The 10,023-nt window shown below is 45.2% G+C and overlaps 1 long non-coding RNA gene across 1 annotated transcript; it reads right to left on the reverse strand.

The window, feature by feature from the left end:
* Window positions 1–699: 699 nt before the first annotated feature.
* On the reverse strand, window positions 700–5,996 carry LOC113454093 (uncharacterized). Its single transcript, XR_015742480.1, has 4 exons — window positions 5,840–5,996; window positions 5,119–5,248; window positions 4,504–4,829; window positions 700–1,231 (listed from the first exon to the last, which is right to left on the reverse strand). It is a non-coding gene; the product is annotated as an uncharacterized LOC113454093 (long non-coding RNA).
* Between the last annotated feature and the right edge of the window lie 4,027 nt (window positions 5,997–10,023).

The raw sequence follows: 10,023 nt of genomic DNA on the forward strand, positions 1-10,023 counted from the left end.
AATCTGATCATTTATATGTTTTTTTCTGCAGTGTGCATTCGCTGATGCTTTGAAAGAATGGATTTGGCTGTGACTTGTAAGGTAAGATGGTCGCGCAAATGCTTTCCTACACTCTAAACATTTATAACTTTTTTCCCCGGTGTGAATTTTTATATGATTTCTAAGGCTTGATGTGGTACAAAAAAATTGTCCACGCTCAATGCATTGATATGGCTTTTCCCGGGAGTGAATTTGCTGATGTTTCCTTATAAGCAAAAGATTTCCCACGTTCTATGCAATTGTATGGTTTCATGCCTGAATGGACCCTCTCATGCATTCCAAGGGTGTGTTTTTCAGAAAAAGCATTTCCCACACTCCAAACAGTTGTGTGGACACAACCCTGTGTGGATTCTCTCATGATTCCGCATGTCTTTTCGTGTAAGAAAACCTTTCCCACACTCCCTTCCCACACTTCTAGGGTTCCTCCCCTTTGTGACCATTCTGATGTCTCCAAAGTTCAAAAGAATACATAAATCTTCTCCCACATTCTGGGCATTCAAAGGGTCTGTCTCCAGTGTGAATTTTTTGATGTCGCACCAGGGTTGATTTACTGGAAAAGTATCTCCCACATTTGAGGCACTTTACATTTTTCTCCCCTCTGTGTGTTTTCCAATGACTTCGAAGAGCTGAACTCCGGGCGAAACATTTTCCACACACAAAGCATTTGTAAGGTTTTATTCCTGCATGAATATTCTCATGGCGCCAAAGATTTGAGTTCTGAGAAAAGCTCTTTCCACATTCCCAACACTTGTAAGGTTCCTCCCCTGTGTGAATCGTCTGGTGGTTTTTGAGATTGGCTTTTAGGCAGAAACATTTCCCACATTCCAGACATTGATAAGGTTTCTCTCCAGTGTGGATTTTCTGATGTCTCAGAAGTTCTAACTTTCTTTCAAAACGTAAGTCACATTCCTCACATTTATAAGGTTTTAGGATGCCCTCCAAACATTGACTGGATCCGCTTTGAAAATGGATCTTCCTGTGGGTCAAAAGGAGGGACCAACAAGCAATGGTTTTCCCACACTCTGAGCATATATGGGTTGTTTGGTGGTTTTCTGGAGCGTTGCTTGTATCTGATGGGAGAGCCAAGGGTTTCTCATGCTCCATACTTGTTGGCGGCGGCTGCCTTGCGCTGCTTTTCTACTGTTTGTCGTAGTCGACTTGCAGGTAAAGGTTGGATCACAATATTTTATTTCTGTTAGGAAAAAAAAAAGAAATGGAGAATATTATTTCCTTTTGAGAAGGGAATAACAAAATCTGAGACTTGGAAGGGACCATGAAAGGTCTTCCAGTCTACCCCCCTGCCCAGGGACTAAACTAGCTAGACAAAAACTCCATTGATGGAGCCCCCACATGTCTTGGATGCAAAATCTTCTGTTGTTGTAGTTGTTAATTGTTTTTGGGTGTTGTTAAAAGAAGGAAGGCCCAGGGAAGAACTCACAGGTACCTGAAGGAGATAAGGGAGACCCTGGAGATACAGCACAACCCACACATGAATTAAGAGAGCTGCAGTCGTTCAATGAGGCAGAAATGCCAGGATGGCCTCTTAAGTGGAGGCCTGGGTCCTTCATCCATCTGCCACTGACCCCAGGACTGGACTTCAGCCCACTGTTACTGGTGCCACCCCAAAATGTGGCCTTAATCCCCAGACTGGAGGCCTTTGCAGTCTTATGGCATTCTCCAAGCCACGTGTTCTGTACTGTCTCTGTCTCTAAGTAACGTGTCCCAAAGCACCTCTAAGCTTCTCTAGGACCCCCTCAAGTCAAACATGGACTGTGCTGGGACTCGGATGGTCTTACCTACCCCCACCCCCCAGACAAAGCAGTGCTTCTTATCTGGGACTTCATCCACTTAAAGACCAGTGAAATCCTTTAACCACAGCAGTAAGTGCAGAATTACCCTAACGGCCAAAGCCATCATGTGAGATCTTACACAACGACCACTGTGCTAAACAAGCAAGATTCCAATCCCAATTGTAGTCGTAAGTCAAGGTCTACCTACAGGCAACACAAAAGACAAAGGCATTGCAGAAGCAAAAGAGGTGGAAAGAGAGTTGAGGTTAGCGTAAGCAACCCCATTTCTTTTCCCCTTTTGCTTTTTTCTGATTTTTCCACTTATTCCAGTTCCATCCCATTATAACCAATTGATCCTGGCTTCCTCATGACACACTGGCTCTCCCTGCATGGATCCGTTTCACAAATCAGTTTCTTCCTGTAGAGAAGACCCCTCCTTCGTGCTGTTTATTTGTTTAAATTTGTTTGCCGGCGGATTCCCTGGGACCCCCAAGGCTGCTTCTCTGATGCCCTGCGCACAGCCAGGCCTAACCAAAAAGCTGTGCGTGTGTTTGTGTATTAGGAGGAGGAGTTCAATCACTTCTTCCAAAAAGAGATTCAACCCTAGAAGATCAGACAGGAAAGGAGGATGGGAAAGTGGCTCTGGTTTAGCATTTCATCCTTCTCCAGGTGCAACAGCCAAGTTACTCATAAAAGGACCATGGCTGATCAAGGCAAATAAAGCTAGAGAGAGCTTCCTCAAAGTGAAATGAAAGACCCTATTTGTCATCCTAAGCAGCCCTGAAATAATTTTTAAAAAGCTGACCCGTGACATGGTTTAATGCTGGGGTAAATTCACCCCAAATCCCCAATAAAGGATCCAGAGAATTTCAATTAAGGTTTAAGCTTTAGGTAGAAGGCCTAAGTGCTTCAGCTTACTAAACTGTAAGCCCAAGTGCGTTATGGAACAAGGCACAAACAAGAAAAGTTTGCACGCATAATGTATCCCTGAAGCAAGACCCAGTTTGGGCTGAGAGAACATTTCCCCCTGGAGGGACAGGATGAAGGCTGGACAGCAACAGCCCCACCTCCAGGCGAGTCCCCAGGAGCCTCTTGCAGCCTCCACCCAGCCGATGGGACTCCCTACTCAGTGGCCTTCTGCCCAGGGAGTGTCCAACTCCACCAAGAGTGATTTCTTCAAGAAATACTGATTAAAGGAATTACGCCTTCACCCAGCACCTTGGCAGCATTGCCATTTTGACAAAGATTAAAAAAGCTTATTCCCCAAACCAACATTTATTTACTCACCTTTGCATTTATAGTTAAGGGGTCTCTGGGTTACTGGTTCCTCTCTGAGCCAACACCATCACCGCTGACCAGTTAAACCAGGGGTCGCCAATCTTTTGGACCTCAGGGACCACCAAACTCATAATTTTAAATCCTGTGGACCACTAATTTGAATTTTTACTGACGGTGGTGCAGGAAACTTTGGCCGGGCTCTCAAGAGATGAGCGTGACTCCGGCTGCTTTTCTCCACTAACAGGCAAAATTGTCTCTCTCTAAGTATTAATAGTGAGGTGCCACATAAAATAGTTCATTCTGTATTGTTGAATTTCTACTGCTTATTGAATCAGGTATTAAATACTGTCACCTTGATTAGGAGGGGGGGAAAACGTTTACTGTTTTTTCTTGATTATCAAAAGCCATTCTCCAATCAGTATAATAAAATGGAACGATTTTGCCATCATATTACAATTTATCTTTCTCTCAACAACCTCTCTATCCCAACTAATATATTTATCAGCCTGCAATGGGCCAGTAAGATAAAATACAAGAAGCCTTGCCAAAAGGCTCTGATTTTATGACAGGGACCCACACCACAAATACGTAAAACTCTTGATTCCTCCACGGGAAGGAAAAAAAAACACATGGCAACTTCTGAATGAAGTGCTTCTCTGGCTGCTGTGCTTTGGTGACGGGTGCAAGCAAAGGTAGCGTCCTCGGGGCTGTGCTGCTGGAGCAATGCTGGCGCTTTGGGGACAAGCCACCCTCATCCCCCGTGTTAGCAAGGGGCAACAACGTTGTGCTCCCCTTTGCACAGGAGTTTGGCCAAGCTATCTTCAAAATCATCTCTCTTGAGAAGCGCTCAACAGTTTGCAGCTATCTTGGCTGCCTCTTAGTGGAGAAAAGCGACCGGAGTCACTCTAAGAGTGAGAGCCCGGCCAAAGTTTCCCACGCCACTCACACTTCTGCGCTTTGACTCCCAGGGGCAGGAGTTCAGCCAAGCTACCTGCAAAATCGTCTCTCTCTCTCTCTCCCTGAGCACTCACAGAGAGAAGCAGCCAGAATCACTCTTGTCTCTCAGCCCAGCTGAAGTTTCCCACACTGCTTCTGTGAGCGCTCCTCGAGAGAGAGAGATGATTTTGCAGATAGTCTGGCTGATCTCCTGCCCCTGGGAGTCAAAGCGCTAAAGCAGAGATTTCCAACCCCACCACGGGCCAGTCTCATATTCCAGAGCTGCAGTAGTCACAAGAGTCTCCCTTTGGTTATCCCGGGGCAGCTCATCCACGGCAAGCCGGTGCACAGGCCAGTCTTGGGACTACTGCAGCTCTGGAATACGGGACCGACTTTCCCACCAATGTCAGCAAGCTACCCTGGGCTGGATTTCCCTCCCCCGCCATTGGTCTTACCTTACCTTCCAATTCCAGCTCACATGGCTCGATTCAAGGTAAGGTTTGCGCTTGGCCGAAGGATGGGGGCCAGCGGGTGGGCGGTGCAGACTTGTGTTCCCACGCAGCCTGGATTAATTGCTTTGGGGGGGTACATTCCCCTGCGGCCCACCAAGATTTTCTTGCGGCCCGCCGGTGGGCGACCACTGAGTTAAACGTTGCCTGACCGAGTGGCCCTTGGTGCACAAAGCTGCTTCTCCAACCAAGCCACGATTTCCAAATTCTCTAGAATTGCTGTCCCAGCCAAAGGTTGGTGGGTCCCAATCCAAGAACAACTCTTGTCCTTTACCTCCTGCAAAGACAAATGAAAAAGGTTCAGATGCTAAGAATAACTTATAAATGACCTGGGAGAGATAGGAGAAGTTACAATGCAAATAATGGAGATGGAATCGTGATTCAAGAACATCCCAATAAGCCAAAATGGAAGAATCCGGCAAGATCAAGTCCAACATGGATCAAAGTTGTGAGTAGGAAAACTCAAAGGGGAAGGTGAGAGATCAGATGGGGAAGAGCCTGAGTGAAAAGGGCTGCTCTTTCTGAACCCAAGGCTACCTTGGACAGGCATTTTGGAAAATACTTACAATTATGTAAGGCAACCTTCTGGCCACCAGCTGGTTCTAGCAGCTACTCACAAGATCACCCATTAAAACTTCCTTAACATTTATGGTTTCGAGAACATCCAACCAAGGAGGCACTGCCACGTCACAGCCCCTGGGCAAAACAAGGAAAATATAAAGTTTAGAAAGTATACTCAGCTTTTTAAAGCAGAGGCAAAGTAAACGTTAGCATAAAACGGTTTCATTTTTAGCCTTTTTCTTTTGAGCTCCAAGAGAATCTCTTGTAGATTAAAGCAAGAGCTCAACTAATTTAAACCTTTTCTTTCCCCCAAACACTCCCCTTCTCATTGCAATGAGGTCAGTTTGTGTTAATACCACCCTACAAATCTCAATAAAGCTCCGTTTACTTTACTCCATTTTTGCAACTGCCCTTCCGAGATATGCGTGCTCCGACGGACCACAGAGAGACCACCTGAAAGCAACCTCGCCAAAGGTCCTTCTCGGATCCACCCGAGCCCCCGAGGGAGCCTTGGCAGGGCTAGGAGTGGGCAGATCCAGCCCGGGGACCGAACCCCCTTTGCCCCACAGGAGGGAAGGGAGGGAGCCGCTCCCTGCAGGCAAAGCCAGAGGCGGATCTCCCCGAGGAAGAGCCGGCAAGTCGAAGAGCGGGATCCGCAGCTCCCTTCCTCCTGGCCGGCAGGAGATCTCTTGGGAGGAGGGGAGGCCGGAGGGAGAGCAGCCCGACCTGCCCCGAGCGGGACCCAGACGCCTCTCCCGAAGGACCCAGCGCCGATTCCCGCCGGGCGAAGTGGAACTAGCGGCGGGAACCGGAGATCCAGCGACTGGAGGGAGGAGGGTTTCTGTTCTCCCCCCTGATTCCGCTTCCGCCTTGCAAGCCACGCCCCTCCTGTTGCAGCTTCAGCTCTTCCCCGCCCCCCCATCTCCCCCCTCAGTCAGGAGCACGTGCCGCGAAACCGGCTCTGTTTCTCCAATGGGCGCCGGTGTCCAGGGTTACTCTTCCCATGGGTAGAGTGTCCCTCTGTAGGGTGGAAGCGCGCGCTTGTATGTGTCCATAGAATCCCTATTTTAGTTTTGTTTTTTGTTTCGGAATATTGTTGAAAGTGTCAGTAACGAGAAGCAATTTACAGTTACCTTTTTTGGTATTTTTAATTTTTTGGTGTTCCTTCGTAACTGGATAATGTTTAATTTTACTCCCAGAAACTTTTAATTCCTCTGTCATCACGTCTTACGCTGATCTGTAATAGCCACTGGTGCAGAGGTTACATGATAACCCACCATGGTGTGAGTTTAAATTGGGTGGGGGTCTCTGAGTATGGATGAGTTTTTCTCACATTCTTTGGTTTCCCAATCCCCAGGGACTCCCAAGACAGGAAAGGAGAGAGTTTGGGGGAGCAGCCTAGATCTCAGGCTTGTTCCCAGAGGCAACAGAATACAAGAGGGAAATAAGCCTGAAAATATTGCCAAGTTACTGGAAAATAGAAATGATTTCATCTTTATTTTCCCCCCCTCCAAGTTTTATTAGATTTTTATTTTTAAATAAACATCAATCTCACAACATGAACAGTGCGACCCCTGGTACAAAGTTCAATAATGATATTCATAATGGTTTTTATATTAATCAAACATATAATCCTAGTATTAATATACATGTTTTTAAAAGTAGTTATTCAATATTATATTCCATTTTAATGCCAATGATGTTATAAGCATGCATAATAATACCATTTTTCAACCTCTAATCTTTTCCATCAAATTATTACTTATATTCTATTGTATAAAGATTATATCTGCGAATATTCCCCCTATTTCTTATTTCTAGCTCTATTATAACTTCTTGTCAGGTCACTCTTGCTAATCCTAATATTAATACACATGTTTATATAAGGCATAGCTCTTCATTATTTGATGGTTCATAGTCACAATACACCATTCAAGCACCAGTCTTTCTATTTAAACAAACCCTCTTTTCAACCTCCAAATCTTTCCATCTAACTTGCTTCATATAAAGGTGTGTATTCTTATTTCTATCTCTATTTCAAGGAGGCAAGATCCAATTTCATTTTTATTTCTACTGCTGTTTTATCATTTTTGCAAATAACTCAAGGCAGTGAACGTATCCAACATTCCTTTCTCCTCATATTTTTCTCACAACCCTCCTGTGAGGTGGGTTAGACTGAGACTAGCCTAAGGTCACCCAGGTGGCTTTCAGGGCCAAGGCAGGACTGGAACTCACAGTCTTCTACTTTTAAACCCTGGCATTAACCACTAGGGCTAGGCCATACTAGATATCCTGGGTGTTGATTGGGAATGGTCATCTTTTAAGATTTGTGGACTTCAGTTCCCAGAATTCATGTTGGCTGGGGAATTCTGGCAGTGGAAATTCACATATCTTAAAATAGTAAAGGTTGAGAAACACTGATATTGACTTACACTGGCAAATACCATTTCCTGTTCAAACCACAGGTGTGTGTTTGAGGAGTGTGTGTTTATGAAAATCATTCTCTGTTCAAGGAGGAGAAATGTAAGGATCCAAGTCTGTGTTCAAGAACAGAACTTGTTTGAGATCGTGGTTGGCAGGGCCCTTGCTCCCTTGCAATAGGCAGCTGAAGAAGGGAAGACAGTTACAATAGTGATAATTAACCCAGATCCTGATTATTACAATCTGGTATCTAGCAGGACCCAGGAAGTGACTTTTTTGTAGCAGCCCCTGCCCTGTTGAAGACCTTTTTCTGAGGAATCCTGAGGCCTCTCCCCCTACTAGCAGTGGTGCGATTCTACCAGTTCGCACCTATTCTCTAGAACCTGTTGTTAAGATTCTAAGCAGTCAGGAGAACCGGTTGTTAGAAGAAATTACTGGCCTAATCCTGTAAGGAAGGCAGGAAGGAAACATTCTGGTGTTGCTTACAGAAACTGCCTCTCCGTAACCCTTATTACATTCTGGCCGGGACTAGACTTCCTGTCTCAGGAACATCTCTGGAGTTTTTTCCCCCTCCTTTGCTGGTACTTTGCTTGTGTAGAGTGACCATTTAAAGTTACAATGGCACTGAAAAAAGTGACTTATGACCATTTTTCACACTTTACGACTGTTGCGGCATTCCCATAGTCATGAGAGGCCAGGCGAGGAGATGTGTGCCTTGATGTGAGTGATATTGAGTTGGCCACGCCCAGCCAATAACATGACCACCAAGCCATGTCCACCGAGTCACATGACCACCAAACCACACCCACCACCTAAGCCATGCCCACAGAACCAATTTTTGAATCTCACCCCTGCCTACTAGCCTTCTGGAAAGTAGTGGAGGACTGTTTTCTCCCAATATCTAGAATAGAATAAGGCTGGAACTGGAGGATTAGAGATTGGGGTGTCTGTGTGTACAAGCAGGAGCCTGGTTCTTTTCATTTTAATTTATTGGTTGTGGTTTTATTTTTATTGTGAGCCCTCCTCCCAAGTTGCATTTTACAAGGGAGATGGACAGAGAGTCAAATGGATAGATAAACATTTTCCCAATAAGGCAAATCAGTCATTCTCCTAGTCAGATGGATGGTTTCTAAATTTGATAATAAATAGAAATAAATATACATCAAGCTGATTCTTGACTAATGGATGCAATGGAGTCTGCTCATTACAGAACCTGGTCATAAGTCCTTTTTTTTTGCAAGTGTTATCCATCATAACTTCAAATGGTCGCAGGTTGATGACTACCAACTGAACATCCATGGCTCTGTCTGCCCTCCAGCTGTGCCTGAGCTCTTGGCCGAAAGGGGGAAAACTGACCCAAACTCAGCCTCTCTCCCTTGAGCCGAGAAGGGAAGACAGCAGGGACTCCCACAGAAGGGGCCACGAATAATGAAGCCCCCTTTGTTGGCAGGAGGGGCTGGATGCTCACAGAGGCACATGGGGTGGTGGTAGAGGAATTGGCAGCATGAATCGGGCAGAACGAGCTCTTTTTCCTAATCTCTGTTAACCTTCCGTGTAGCCCAGGCCTGGACCTTTCCAAGGAGCCTTAAATCCAGGGAAAGGAAGAGCTTTCATCAGACTTGAGGAGCATCTGGTTACCAGGCACCTCAGGGGAACCAGGTGTCTGGATCAAGGGGCTCACAGGGGCCCCTGTCCTGTGCTTGGAGTGGGCAGGAAAATGCCAGATGCCCCCTTGAAGTAGCCAATAGGAGTCAGGCAGATCTCAGATTCTGAGCACATCAGCAACTACATCACAAAGGACATTTCTAGGGGATGAAGAGGGAAAAGACCACTTCTGGAATAAAATATCTTGGAAAACATTATGCTGCATTGGGCTGGAGATAGGATGCCACTTCATGAAGGACAGAGGAGAAGGAGAGAATTAACCACGGTTAAAGGCAAATGTTAAGTTAAGGTGGGTCTCCTGTAAAGCTAATGAATCCCACAAAACCATTGCATTAAATTTAGACTATTTGAAGTGATATCTTTTTTATTTAATTTTTATTTTTTTATTTTATTTAAAGCAAACTATTGATTATACAACTAAAATAACAAACAAATACATGCACTGTTCTTCATGTGTTTTAGCCCAGTTTCCTTATCATTTTGTTCTTCTCTGAACTTTATAGTGTCTCAATATCTTTTTTATATCATGGTGACCAAAACTGGATACGGTATGCCAAGTGTGGTTTAACCAAGGCAGTAAAATTGTATGAACACTTCATGTGATCTTGATTCTATCCCTCTGTTTATGCAGCCTGGGACTACCAAAATGGCTGGGCAGAGAAGCACAGATTGCATCAGCATCAAACCCAGAAATGACAGTGATATCCAGTTGAGTCCAATCATTTATTTGCTTATATCCAATGAAATCTTGCCAAAGTGAACTACAACTTTCCACCCTGATAGAAATATCTTGAGAGATCCTAGGGTGTGGATACCCTGGACCT

Source organism: Pseudonaja textilis, chromosome 2 (genome assembly GCF_049901715.1).
Source record: "Pseudonaja textilis isolate UNSWEBS1 chromosome 2, rPseTex1.2, whole genome shotgun sequence".
Lineage (NCBI taxonomy): Eukaryota > Metazoa > Chordata > Lepidosauria > Squamata > Elapidae > Pseudonaja > Pseudonaja textilis.